The following is a 14,261-nucleotide window of genomic DNA, read 5'->3' as shown; positions in this document are numbered from 1 at the left end:
GCCTCGGTCCCGTGCTGCAAGCATAATTGCATCGCAGACTGTAAAACAAAATTTCTCACCTTGCCGTAGCCCCATAGCACAGTGGTGCCATGTCCAAGTGCAGAAGGAAGGCAAGAATACGCCGGGAGCCCAAGAAACCAGACTAAATAGTAAAAAAAAAGGGAGACAGGCGGGTCGCCGAACAGGCGAGCTCGCACACGCGCAGCCACCCTCCCTCGCTTCGGTGGCGTATCTGGCGCATGAAGCATGCATCTGGCGCGTTATTAGCCTGTCGCTAGGTGACGCAAGAAAAATAAGTCGCAAATGTAAGTTTATTTATACGCAAAACATCTTAGTTTTAGCGGGAAATGCTAAAAATAATACAGGAATACCTGTTCATTTAATTTCACTCTTTTTTTCGATGCTCGCGGCAGCTAACGGACGGCATCAAAAATAACGTGACGTGTTTCCTGTAGCCAGTTTTTGCCAAGTGTCCGCTCTTGTTCGATTTCTTTCTCTATGGTTAACCCTTTAACTGGGCAGATAAGAATGACTTGACCTACAATGGTTTAATTGCTTTAGTTCTTGTTTGCTTTACTCAAATACATACTAGTTAAAATATTGAACGGTTTCTCTAAAAACTCAGCGAGATACAGCGAGTAGGTCAAAATTATTGTTGACCAGGTGGTCACAGGTAAATGTATGACCCAAAATGGTCTTTGGCACTTGCTTTGGCAAGGTTAATAAGTGTTCTTGAGATGTATCCTTATGACGTTAAGAAATAAGAGCTTGCCTAAAATAGGGGGCAAAATCGCATTGGCGAGAATATGACCACTACATGCGCTAAGAAGATGACAACGAAGCCTTCAGGTTTTGCTGCTGCTCATCTGCTGCTGCTAACGCTCGACATTTTATTAAATACCAACGTTGAGCAGGTACATAAATAAAGGTAAATTGAAAGGCACAGACTAATCTTTGGATTTCTCTAGATTTCGCAGATGCTCTTGTTATGTCAACAATGTTGTTCAGCTGCCAGGTAATGGGTTAAGCACGCTGATACGGCGCTTTCCTTCCCTTCGGCGTCACTCGATAAGGAACCGAGAAATGCGCAGCACTGGAGTATCAGTGGCCAACTCCCGTGTCACCATCCAGTGTTTTCCCTATTTATATTAGCATGATGGTGAATAAATGCTGACTGAATGTGCAGTTCTTTGTACAGCTTCGCTTTCTTCCATGTAGGTGGCTGCCGGTCTGCGTCGCGTCCAACAGTATAACAGTGCCGCCAATGGCTCCAGAGTATTAGTGGCATTTGTATAAGAGATGTATATGCTCCGGACTTGAGGAGACGATGGTGCCGGTTGAAGTTCCTGCTGACAACCACAGTTGAAGCAAAGATTACAGTGATCTTTAGTGACATCGACTTCTAAACCGGGCGTCGACAAGTAGTCTGCTCCAACTAATCTGGTTTTACTCTTACAGTGTATCACTTAACCTGCCTCTGAGAGCTTTGATCATTTCTCCCTTCACTGAAACGTCTTACTCATAACGCCTTCAGTCATGAAATATGATCGACCGTCGATAAATGTATGAAATTGACATAATTTTGTGCCAATGGGCTAGAGACTATCAAAGGCAAGTCAGTGTGGTAGAATGACTGCATTTTATGAAGAGTCAACATAATTGCCCAGTGAATAAATATATAAATATTGTGCACGGATAATGATACGCTTTCCATAAAAATATTTGTATCACCTGAGCGAATTGCCCAAGGTTCTTAGTGGTTCCAAGTATTACTTGAAAGGCAAACAAATTCTTTTGGCATTGCTACAGAAACGCTGTATTGCCTTCTCGAAAGCAAACTTTGTGGGCGATAGATTTCTCTCAGAAGTAAAATAATGGTACTTGAGCACACGGACAACGTTTAATTTACCTTCAATTTACCCTAAGGTAAATTTTTGTGCTCTACTCTTTGCCATAACTATACGGCAAAAATAAGTCGCATCCACAATTATGGACATCGTGGCTGAAGAGGATAACCACAGTTGGGATATTATGTTCGGCGAACCTGAATTGCTACCTCGTTCCCAATGAACAAACTATTCGGTGAAGAAAATGGCCCTTGAGTCTGAAGAGCCCACCTTGAGCGTTCCGACATCTTCAGCAGGCAATTTAGTGAAAATATGTTGCTCATTTATTTTCCATGTAGTGCCCTCAACAGCATTTACTCCACAACCGAAACAAGAGGCGTGTAACAAGCATGGGGGTTGTGAACTGCTGCTGGCTATTTATTGAGCACGTCCGTGCTAGGCGACTGGCTGACTTCGAGGTCCACTGTGCTGACCCACTGTCGTGTGGCCTCACCCTTCTTCTGGCGTCCGTTATGCGGCTCGTCCTCACTAGGCTTCGCTGTTCCATCGTCATTTTGTGGCTGTTTCACGAGCGGTTGGTTGGTCGGCAGGATGGGGGGCTGATTCGGCTGCATCCCAGGGTTTTCGGTGGAGCCCGGTTCCGTCACCAATTTCTCGAGACGTGCAACTGCTTTGGCTGTGGTGGTGGTTCCATTGGGGGTCTGATCGCCGGGGAAGAAATTGTCGAGGAGGAACTGTCCGACGAGAAGACCCAACACAAATCCGAAGATAATCAGGGCCACCTTTGCAATACCCTTCGCTGTATCGACCCAGTTATTCGCCGCGTCCTTGCCGGCGTCCTCGGGGGTCTTGTCCAGGGATGGATTCGCGACACCTGCCATTGCTGGTCACATCGACACGGCGGCCCAGTAGCTCTGTGACAATGATGGCGTGCAACTTATGGCACATACCCACAGCGGGAGATTTGCCAAGAAATTGGTGATACAATTAAAATACCACAGGAATAAACGTATAAATAAAAGGCAACGTTATTGCTCGCAAGATAAACAGAAAATTGTTTTTCAAGTTTGTTTAAATAGTGTTCAAATAAAACAGGCATTTTTCATTTGAAGTTTTACAACATAATAAAAAGGGATTATCGAATTAACGCGGCACTTTTCCAAAGATCGCAAGCGGATGGGAAACATTATTCAGGCAGCGTAATGGACTTGTCCATACGAAATAACTGCTGCGTCAGGGGCCATGCCTCGGAGTTCTACCCGCCACAAGAGACAGATCTCATCGTGACCATCCGCGAATCAGGTAGGAAGGACTGCATCTGTATAAATTATGTTTTCCACCTTGAACACTGACATGGAATTTTGAACGTACGAAGGATTGGCCAGCATTTGTAAGACACTGCTTTCCTGTCTCCATAAGAAGGAATCCATAAGAAGGGAGGCGTTAAATAAATAAAGAATTATAAACCAATTAGCTTGCTTTTAGTACTGCATAAATTATTCACCAAGATAATTTCCAATTCAATCAGGGCAACACTTGACTTCAGCTAACCAAGAGAACCAGCTGGCTTCAGAAAGGGATATTCTACCATTAATCATATCGAGGTCATCAATCAAGCTTCCGTAGCTCTTGGTCATCAAAAAATTCATCATAGGCGTGTGCTATTGCTCACTGTCTGCGCCACCTACATTTTTCTATGAACTGCACGATAGTATTATTCTTGTTCGCACGCATTTTCCCTCATCTCCCATCATACTCCTAGGCGACTTTAATCTACCAAACACAACCTGGAACGATCAATCGTCTTCACTCGGTCCCTCTTCAGCACAAGCTAAGGAGTTTCTAGAGTTGTGCTCAGTTTTTTTATTGTCACAGCTAGTAACTCAACCTACACGTGTATATTCTAACGCCGCAAATACCCTTGACCTAGTTTTGACATCGTACCCCGACAAAACTTCGGAGATTACACACTTACCTGGTATAAGCGATCACTGCCTACTTGCATTTTCAATTAACCTTTCTACACCTAAAGCAAGTAAACTAAAAAAACTATACATATTTACAAGAAAGCAAACATTACCGCCATAACTAACGAATTAAGTGTATTTCTAGACACTTCCTTGCCGCATTTCGAAAATCGTCCGCTTCAGCTGAATTGGGACATGTTCGCCGCTAAAGTTCACGAACTAACTGAAAAGTACATCCCATCTCGCATCATTACCTCCAATTCTGATGCTCCTTGGTTCAATGCCCATCTAAAACGCCTACGTAACCGCAAAAAACGCCTATATCGTTCTACAAAACACTCGCCAACTGACACACGCTTGTCTGCCTATAAGTCCGCAAATGACACGTACGTAACAGCACTAAAAAACGCTAAATCTAATTTTATATCTAACGTGCCTCAATCTATGTTAAAAAGTAAAGCGAAAAGTTTTGGGGTGTAATCAAGCCCTTGAGCAATGATCACATAACTCTGGAAGACCCATTGGGCAACAATGTACCGAACGAGCAGTGTGCTGCTACCCTTAACGACACATTTGTGCAAAATTTTTCCATTTCCTGCAATGACCGCCTACCTCCTTCTCATCAGTACGATTACGTAGCTATACCTCCAGTGATAGTTGAAACTGTTGGCGTTGTGAAACTAATCGATCCCTTAATCAAAAGTGATCGCCTGGTTACGACTCAATTAACGCTAAATGTCTAAAAAAATACAAACGCCGTAAGTTCTGTTATCCTCACCAAACTTCTTCAGCAATCACTGGATACATCTGCTCAACCTAGCCAATGGAAAATGGGGAAGGTGGTTCCACTGCCTAAGTCGCGTAACAAAAATCTAACAGCCAATTATCGCCCCATCTCACTCTCAGGAACTTGCTGTAAGTTGCTCGAACGTATAATTTTCAAACATCTTGTTAACTTCCTTGAATCAAATGCATTTTTCACACCAGCTCAGCACGGATTTAGAAAAACATTTTCATCTGAAACTCAGCTTGCAATCTTTACGCATAAGTTACATCGTATTCTCGCTCGTTCATCCTTTGCAGATTGCATTTTTTTAGACTTCGCTAAAGCATTTGATAAGGTCTGTCATAAACTTTTACTTTATAAACTAAGTCAGCTGAACCTTGACACTAACATCCTGAAGTGGATTGAATGCTTCCTTTCTAACCGCACTCGATTTGTAACCGCAAACGGTCATAACTCACCACTTCTAAGCGTGACTCCCGGTGTACTGCAACGTTCAGCGCTCGGGCCTCTTTATTATCTCATTTATATTAACGACCTCGCTTGCTCTCTATAATATAACATTCACTTATTTGCTGATGATTGTGTTATCTTTCGTGAAATAACCAATGCAGAAGATCCTAACCACCTGCAGTCTGATCTCACTACTGTAGCTAATTGGTGCAAAAATTGGTTAATGGAACAAAACGTTGGCAAATGTAAAGTGATGCGTGTATCCCGAGTAACTAACAGCATGCATACATATTATCTAAATAATGTTCACTTGGAAATAGTTAACTCTTACAAATACCTAGGTGTGCATATCTCTGCTAACTCATCTTGGAATGTTCATACCTACTACGTAATTAGCAATGCTAACCGCATGCTTGGCTACCTGCGCCGTAACTTCTCAACGGCCCCTTCATCCCTAAAAATGCTGCTTTATACTACCCGTATACGTCCGAAACTAGAATGTGCATGTGCTGTTTGGGATCCTGTCACTGATAAACTATTTATTTTATTATACCTCTTTCAAGATATTTCAGTTCATTTCATCTTACGTAATTACAATAGAACTGCAAGTGTGTCTGCCATGAAAACTAACCTTTCGCTTAGTCCACCTTCTTCTCGTCGCAAAATCGCACGTTTAATTCTTTTTCACAAGCTATACCATCATTCAACACTCCGCAATTATTTCATTTTTCCGCCACAATACGTATCACCTCGAATCGACCATCTTTATAAGGTTGGTCTCGAATCATGTCACACTAAAACTTTTTTGCAATCATTCTTCCTTCGGTCATCCACGGAATGGAACCACCTTCCTGCTGAAATCGTATCCATTCACGATAACCAAAGGTTTCGAGCGGCTTTAGCTAGCACTGTATAATCGAAGGATTTTTCCTACTGTATGTTTGTAACCTAAGTGCATTTTGTATTCACGATTTTACTATCGTACTTTACTACCAATTTCTTACGACGATTTAACCGTACCTAAAACTGTATAATCAGAAGCCTTTGTACTTCAACGTTCTAACTGCTTTTATATTAATGTTTTTATGTTCATTTGCTGTAACCCGCTCCCCTCTTTAATGCCTTTGGCCCTGAGGGTAATAATAAATAAAATAAATAAATAGACAAATCTGCAGAGTACAATCAACCTCTCTATATGGCTTTCTTAAATTATTAAAAAGCATTTAATTCCGTAGAGATACCGGCAGTCGGAGAGGCATTGTGAATTGGCAGACAGCATTGGCAGAGAGGAGGCATACGTGAATATCTCGGCATATCTACAAGGATTGCACAGCAACCTCGGTTCTCCACAAGAAAAGCAGAAATATACCTATCAAGAATGGGGTCAGGGAAGGAGACACAATCTCTCCAATGCTATTCACTGCATGCTTAGAAGATGTGCTCACAGCTCTTACCCCCGTATTCAGAAATGCGCCTTAACTTGAAGCCACGACTTGACTTGACCAAGTCCGCGAAAAGGCAGCGCCTGACTTGAACACGTCCGAGACAGGCATTGCGTTTCATAGACGCTCCGAGTGCCTTCCTTCGTCAAGTCACGGTGTGGCATATCTGGGAGCGAGATTACAATACTAACTGAAACGCAATATCTTTCTTGTAGTCATATAAATTATGCCAACCAAAAAGCACTTGAAGTACGCGCCTTTGGCCATCCATAACACTGAAAAGAAAGAAATAATCTGAGAGAAAATGTAATCAAACGTGCGCAAATAGACACTATACCACCCAAGCCAACCCACAGCAGCTTCCACAAGCAGAAAAGCAAACATGGAGTCTGGAGCCACCGTTGCGTTGCCTGCCTCTCGTAAATCGGCGCCGCGTTTCACGGCAGAAGAAAAGTCATTGTTGATTAGTTTAGTAAATAAGTATAAAAAAGTGATTGAATGCAAGAAAACAGACGTTGCGTCACTGAGTGCGAAGACAGAGTCATGAAACGGCTGTGCACGGAGTACAACGCCTAGCACGGCGTAACTGCTCGCGACTTCAAGCAATTGAAGAAGTGCTGGGGAAACGTCAAACAGAAATGGAAAGAAGAAAACTCAGAAGAGAAGCGGAAGATCTTGAAGACAGGTAAGCACTCTCAAAGCAATGTTTGCTTGAGTTGCGAGTGTGCCATTTTTCTTATCAGTTTTGTGCGGTGACGGCATGGTGTGTATCAAAAGCCGGCAAAAGCAACTCATTCTCCGTCGGAATCCCGAAACGGCCGTTATCAGTTTTGTGCGGTGACGGCATGGTGTGTATCAAAAGCCGGCAAGCAACTCATTCTCCGTCGGAATCCCGAAACGGCCGTTATCAGTTTTCTGCGGTGACGGCATGGTGTGTATCAAAAGCCGGCAAGCAACTCATTCTCCGTCGGAATCCCGAAACGGCCGTTATCAGTTTTGTGCGGTGACGGCATGGTGTGTATCAAAAGCCGGCAAGCAACTCATTCTCCGTCGGAATCCCGAAACGGCCGTTATCAGTTTTGTGCGGTGACGGCATGGTGTGTATCAAAAGCCGCAAGCAACTCATTCTCCGTCGGAATCCCGAAACGGCCGTATGACGGCGTTTCTAGATAACCCGCAGCTGCACGCATGATGGCGCAGAAAAAAATTGAATTTTGCGGTTTTACGTGCCAAAACCACGATTTGATTATGAGGCACACCGTAGTGGGGGACTACGGAATAATTTGAACCACCTGGGGTTCTTTAACGTGCACCTAAATCTAAGTACACGGGTGTTTTCGCATTTCGCCCCCATCGAAATGCTGCCGCCGTGGCCGGGATTCGATCCCGAAACCTCGTGCTCAGCAGCCCAACACCATTGCCGCTGAGCAACCACGTCAGGAGAGCCGACGCAGCATAGGAACATGCATTCTATATTACTGTATCGTTCGTATACACTCCAGGCGATATGAAAGCCTCTCAGAAGTTAGAGTGAAGCGTTTGAGAACTTTTGCGTGTATTTCAGGCAGTGCATAGCAGGCACCTGGGACTTCCGAAGGGTGTGAGAACTCCCTTGTGGCATGCTTGCGTTGCATGCTTGAGTTACATACACATGTAAGGAATTGTTTTATAATGCATGCATGTTTGTAATATAAGAACACATGTTTATTCAGGAGGAGGACCAGCCGCTGCCAGCATGACTGCAACATCGGTTTTGGTGGGAGCTGTTGGAAGTCATATGGCCACAAGAATACACAATGATTACGACTCAGAGGGAGCTGCGTACCTTCCACCTTTTCAAAGCGAAGCAGTCATCCGGCTGCTGCAGCCGATTATTGCGGGCGACGACGTCCCTGCTTGAGAATACTATGGTACAGTAATAACTACATTGTGTCATTGCGCATATTGAGTCATTACATTCCTGAGCACAATATAAGGTGGCGGCTGTGAGAAAGCAGCATGACGAGATTCACTCACTCTTGCCTGTCATAGATCATTCACGCTGTTTCTGTTTGCTGGCCAGTGTACGGTAGTTCTAGTTGCTCTGCAATGAAAAAAAATTCTACCAATAAGCCAGTACTCTCACTGAATTTACGTGCGCATCTGAATGTTTCAGCAGTATTACATGAACTGCAAATTTCTTGTTTAATGATTCATAATGCAAGTGCTTGTCATTTGAATATGTACCGCACTTGCCACAGAGGGAATTACCAGTTGTGAAACTAGTGCAGCTTGATGAGCATTTCACTTTTATTGCGTTTTCTTATGCCTAGCTACCGCTTCTTTACAGAAGAGCTCAGCAATCCTGACAGCCGCCTCCAAGATGCAGTGATTGAAACTGCAATTAGTGACGACACAACCACGCCGCAACATCCTGATGCGAATGAAGTGCCTGGTGTGTGCGCAGCCAGTGATTCCTCGAGTCAGCCACCCCGTGCTTCTTGTAGTACTGGTCCAGGCTCCACTATCAAAGAATATGTGCCACTTGACGCTTTGCAGGTTCCTGTTGCTACTGCAAGACCACCTAGTGGCAGGATGGCGCTATTGGAGAAACACTTTCAGAAGAAAACGAAATTCGCGTCACTTTAACGCGCGAAGAGCACGAACTCCGAATGAGGCTGTAGCAGGAGGACCACGATGACATATTGAAAAAAAAAAAAGAAATGAAAAGCACAAGCTAGAAATGAAGATCTTGCACGCGCAAAAAGAAGCAGAATTGCGTAAACTGGACAGTATTACGTGAGCAGTAAACGTGCACGGCATACAGTTACTTGCCAGGAATTTTTTCGTCTTGTTTTGTTTGGGAGGGGGCACTTCACTACCTCGGGAGGAGACGGGAAGCAAGTGGGTGATGAAGTACGTGTTTCATCCCAGATCTCAAAGTACACAGAAATTACGCGGAGCTAGCTACGGCCCTGCACTGCAGTTTTGTCTTCTCGCGCTGCATCTCCTCCTTTGGAGACCGTGTGCCGAAGTTCAATGAAGGTTTTCGTGCTTTTGTTCTTGTTTTCTTGCTTGTTGCAGAGGAGGAGATCCCTGTATTTACATATTTTTCGCAGAGGTACCTTAGCGGATAGCACATTGTACTGCCTCTATTCTCCTGATTTATTTTTGCTGCATAAAAGATTAAACATGATAAGCGACTTTCTTGAGTAAAAGTATGCTGACTTGTGCCAGTTGTTACATGTTGCATGGGACATATCGAGAGAGAACGACAAACGAAGCGCTTCGTTCTTCGTTCCTCACTCTTGCCCTGTCCCACGCACTGGCACTCTACTTAGCTTACATCCGAAGGTTCGGAAACAGCTGATGTGAAGCATATGTCCCTTGCTGCCTCTACAAAGTGCACTTATAAGCTTTGTGCTGCACGAGATTGAAGAGCTGGACCAGTTGATACCATGAATACATGCGGCTTGCCTAGCCTGCAGTACTTGTGGTTTACATAACTTTTTCAAATAACAGTAACATAAGGATTGTGTTGGGCAATAAAAATTAGTAAAAATAACAATAATTAAAATAGTAAACTAAGCCCTGCCTGCTGCACCTAAGTATTGCAGGCTGCCAAATTGGAAAGATAAATGAAAAGGACAGTAGTCAATTAATTTTGTATAACGTAAAAAATATCAGTAACAGTAAACACACGCTCGTTGAAATCGTCATAGTATGCACCATACTTCAAGAAAAGCTTGGTTCTATAAGAAGCTGCCGTGCCCGCATGCCGGACAGATCGACTACCACAAGATCAATAGATGGCAAATGTTCTTCACAGGTGTTTCGTCCCATGCGCCTGCATCGATTGGTTGACGGATGATGCTCTGGCGTGTCAACTGGCTCAGGTTCTCTTCGCGACAGTGCCAAATTATGTAGGGCTGCACAAAGGGTAATGATGTTTGTAGCGCTGGAGGGCTTGTACTGCAATTTCATGTCCAAACAGGGGAAGCGTCGTTTCCAAACACCTAAATGCCCTCTCCACTGAGTTTCTGGTCTTGATGTGGGTCTTGTTGTACCTGGAATAACAAAAAGAATGCAGTTGGCTACTTGTACAGTGGGCTTGCTTAAAACAGTCATCATTCAAATTAGTATACATCTGTTTGTATCTGCTGCGTCGATATTGAGAGAAAGGAAGTCCTGATTAGATTTATGATGCAGTTAATAAACGTGTTCTATATTTAAAAGCAGCCTTTTGGATTATGGCCAATTTTGGTATAGTCACTTGCCTTCCTTCTGGAGTATTGGGTGAGCCTGGGTCTGCAAGGGGGGTCATCAAGAATGCGAAACACGCATAGCCCATATCTCCAAGGAGAATTCCTGGCAACCGATGCTCTTCATAAAGAACTCGCCCCCGGGAGTTATCAAATATCCAGCTGTCATGTACAGATCCCGGCCAGCTTGCCACAACATTGAAGAACTGTAGCTGTGGGCCCCCCACAACCTGCAGGAATTCAGTGCTATTGTGAGAGACATGAACAGTTGGAAATACCGGCATCACCTATCAAGCACCAAGGAACACAAAATCACGTAAAAAATCTTAGGCAATAGCAAATTGCAACACCTTCGAAGTTGGGCTATCTCTGCTACATCGTTCACAGATTCCACAGAAACTACATCGAGCAAAGTCAATCGGAAACTCACATATCCAATTGTAAAAGTACGGAAAGTTGGGCAAGTTGGTAGGCATTCATTATGATACAGCAGCGTGCACACAAATGTGGACTCAACTCTTAGGTAGCACACAGGTGATCTGTGGTAGCTTGCGCATATGACACTTCATAAATAAAGGCAACAGACGTGTGCGACGTTGAATAATCACAGCCCTATTTCTAGCGACGCTGTTCTTTTAGAGCAGTTTCAGAGTTTCAGTTGCCTATACAGGGCTTCGCAGGTTGTGAAAAGGGTTCCTGTCCCTGTACACGGTGTCCCAACTATCATGCACCGAAAATTAAATATTTAAATGCCGCTTAGCTGGACAGAACCAAGGTGATGTTTTTTGCCGTCGCTTGGAGATACTCAGATTATTTCTTGCTTTCCAAGAAGTTAGATAATTTTAGTCTTAATTATTGAACTTCTCAAATATTATAATTATAGATGCTATAGGCCAATCGACATGCGGCTTCCAACTGGTAGGGTCGTAGGAAATGAGGAAACGCTAAAGGAATGTATAATGAAACAATGCTTGCATAGTGGGGTTGCTGTAATTTTTTCTACACAATAATATTGTTGCGCGGTACAGATTCGTTGTGCTCGAGAAACTTCGATAATACAATCGCTGTTATGAATAACATGTTCTCTTTGACACAAAACTAATAGTCTTGCAATGAATCGCGCGCGACCAAAACGCAGTGCACTTACCTGAACATTCACAGAAAACACACCCTTGCGGTTGCGGTATACAGCATCGTCACCCCCGGGGCTTTTGATTCTCACATGTGTACAATCAATGCACCCGGTCACTCCGGGGAAGTGAGAAATCTCGTAAAAGTCCTGCATCACGCTGGACAGTTGGGAGGCTCCTGGGAAGCGAACAACCGCTCTGAAAAGATGTCTGGCGATAAGCCGAGTCACTTTTTTCACGGTGCGGCAAACTGTAGGCTGCGACACGTTCACCAAGTCTCCAGCGACAATTTGGAAAGTACCAGCACCGTAAAAGCGCAGGGTGACCTACAACTGCAGCATTGGTGGCAGAGGTAGTCCCCTATTGTCGTCGTTCGCCCCAATCGGCAGAAACGCCAGTAGTTCTCGGACTGTTTCCTTCGTGAAACGATATCGCGCGAAGAACATGTCGTCTTCATACAATTCCATTGGGGTTCTTCTGTCGCGCAACGATGGCCTTGGTACACTCGTCAAAACGTACGCGTCTCCGAATACGGCATCACAAGCTCTGCACGCAAACTCAAAGGGTGATAGTCTATCCATAAGGCGGCGTCTCCTGCACTACGCAGCGTCTCTCCGGAACATCGCCATGTTTCAGCTTCGAAGACCGATTCAAGACTGATCTCGACCAGACTTGACATGTGCGTCGACTTGAGCGAGTCAAGTTCGCCGCAAGGGCGCGTTTCTAGTCAAGGAGGATTTCTGAAACACGTTCGCGCTGCCTTGAGGCGGCCGCAAGTCAACTTCGAGTCAAGGTGCATTTTGAATACGGGGGTTAGACTGGCGGCGGCGCCGCAGTCTAACGGCGAATATCTCAGCAAACTTCGGTTTGCAGATGACATTGTCTTATTTAGCAACAATGAGGACGAAATACAGCATATCATTGAGGACCTTAACCGAGAAAGTGTAAGAGTGGGGTTGAAGATTAACATGCAGAAGACAAAGATAATGTCCAATAGCCTGGCAACCGAACAAGAATTCAGGATCGCCAGTCAGCCTCTAGAGTCTGTAAAGGGGTACGTTTATCTACGTCAATTACTCACATTGGACCCTGATAATGAGAAAAAAATATAGAAGAATAAAATTGGGTTGGAGTGCATACGGTAGGCACTGCCAAATCCTGACTGGGAGCTTATCACTGTTCCTGAAAAGAAAAGTGTACAATCATTGCATTCTACCGGTTATAACATATGGGGCAGAAACTTGTAGGTTAACAAAAAAGCTACAGAACAAGTTAAGGACCACACAAAGAGCGATGGAACGAGAAATGTTAGGCCTAACGGTAAGAGACGGGAAGAGAGTGGTGTGGATCAGAGAACAAACGGGGATAACCAATATTCTAGTTGACATTAAGCGGGAAAAATGGAGCTGGGCAGGCCATGTAATGCGTTGGATGGATTACCGGTGGACCATTAGAGTTACAGAATGGATACCAAGAGAAGGGAAGCGCAGTCGAGGACGGCAGTAAACTAGGTGGAGTGATGAAATTAGGAAATGTGCAGGCGCTAGTTGGAATCAGCTAGCGCAAGACAGGGGTATTTGGAGAACACAGGGAGAGGCCTTCGTCCTAGTGGACATAAATATAGGCTGATAATGCTGATGACGATATGTTTCATAGACGGTTGGAAGAGATGGATGAGCAACAAAGGCCGGACATATCAAGCATGGTCAAGCTGCACATGATACGTGGCCACATCTCCGTGTGGTCTTACCTGCGTGCAGATTCCCCCGTTCATAGGGCCACCTTGAGTAACCTCCAGATCCGAATATGCCTCAAATTTCATTCGGTTATGGATGTTAGGTGCTGCCACTGCCAGAGGGTAATTAGCATATGGAAGGCTTGTTCTGGTGGTATGACCCTAAAATGTACACTATGATGCTGCAGATGTACAGACGACTAACGTAAGGCTGGCAGAGACATGTTTTTACGCAATATTTTGCAATAACATTTATGAAGCATTCTGCAGTAAAGAGTTTTGCGGAGTTATGCTACCATTTGCTCTCTGCGGTGGCAAGTAAGCAACGCAGCGCTTGATAAACACGTCGGAAAGCAAATCCATACACTAGCATCAGTACAGCTGCGGCAAAATACAGCAACTACGTAAGTTATAACAGAGGATTTGAAAGCGAGAACGTTTTACAGCGTAAGCTGTTATGGGCTCATTCCAATAGCCGTTTCGGCTCGCGACGATGTCGCCACCGGCATCCGGTGAACGTAGCCGCTATCGCTGGAAATGCTAAAGAAGTACCCGGTTCCCGCCGGGATCGACACCACGCCCGCTGCGTGGGAGTCAGATACTATACCATTGAGCCACGCAAGCGCTTGCCATCAGGTGCCGGAAAAATGACCTTTAAAGTA

The 14,261-nt window shown here is 44.5% G+C and overlaps 1 pseudogene; it reads right to left on the bottom strand.

Annotated features, from left to right (window-relative positions):
* Positions 1 to 10,184: 10,184 nt before the first annotated feature.
* LOC119452607 (putative nuclease HARBI1) lies at positions 10,185 to 12,659 on the bottom strand (annotated as a pseudogene).
* Positions 12,660 to 14,261: the final 1,602 nt, after the last annotated feature.

Source organism: Dermacentor silvarum, chromosome 5 (genome assembly GCF_013339745.2).
Source record: "Dermacentor silvarum isolate Dsil-2018 chromosome 5, BIME_Dsil_1.4, whole genome shotgun sequence".
Lineage (NCBI taxonomy): Eukaryota > Metazoa > Arthropoda > Arachnida > Ixodida > Ixodidae > Dermacentor > Dermacentor silvarum.
Note: the sequence above shows the minus strand (reverse complement) of the source record. Positions and strands in the feature narration are given on the sequence as shown.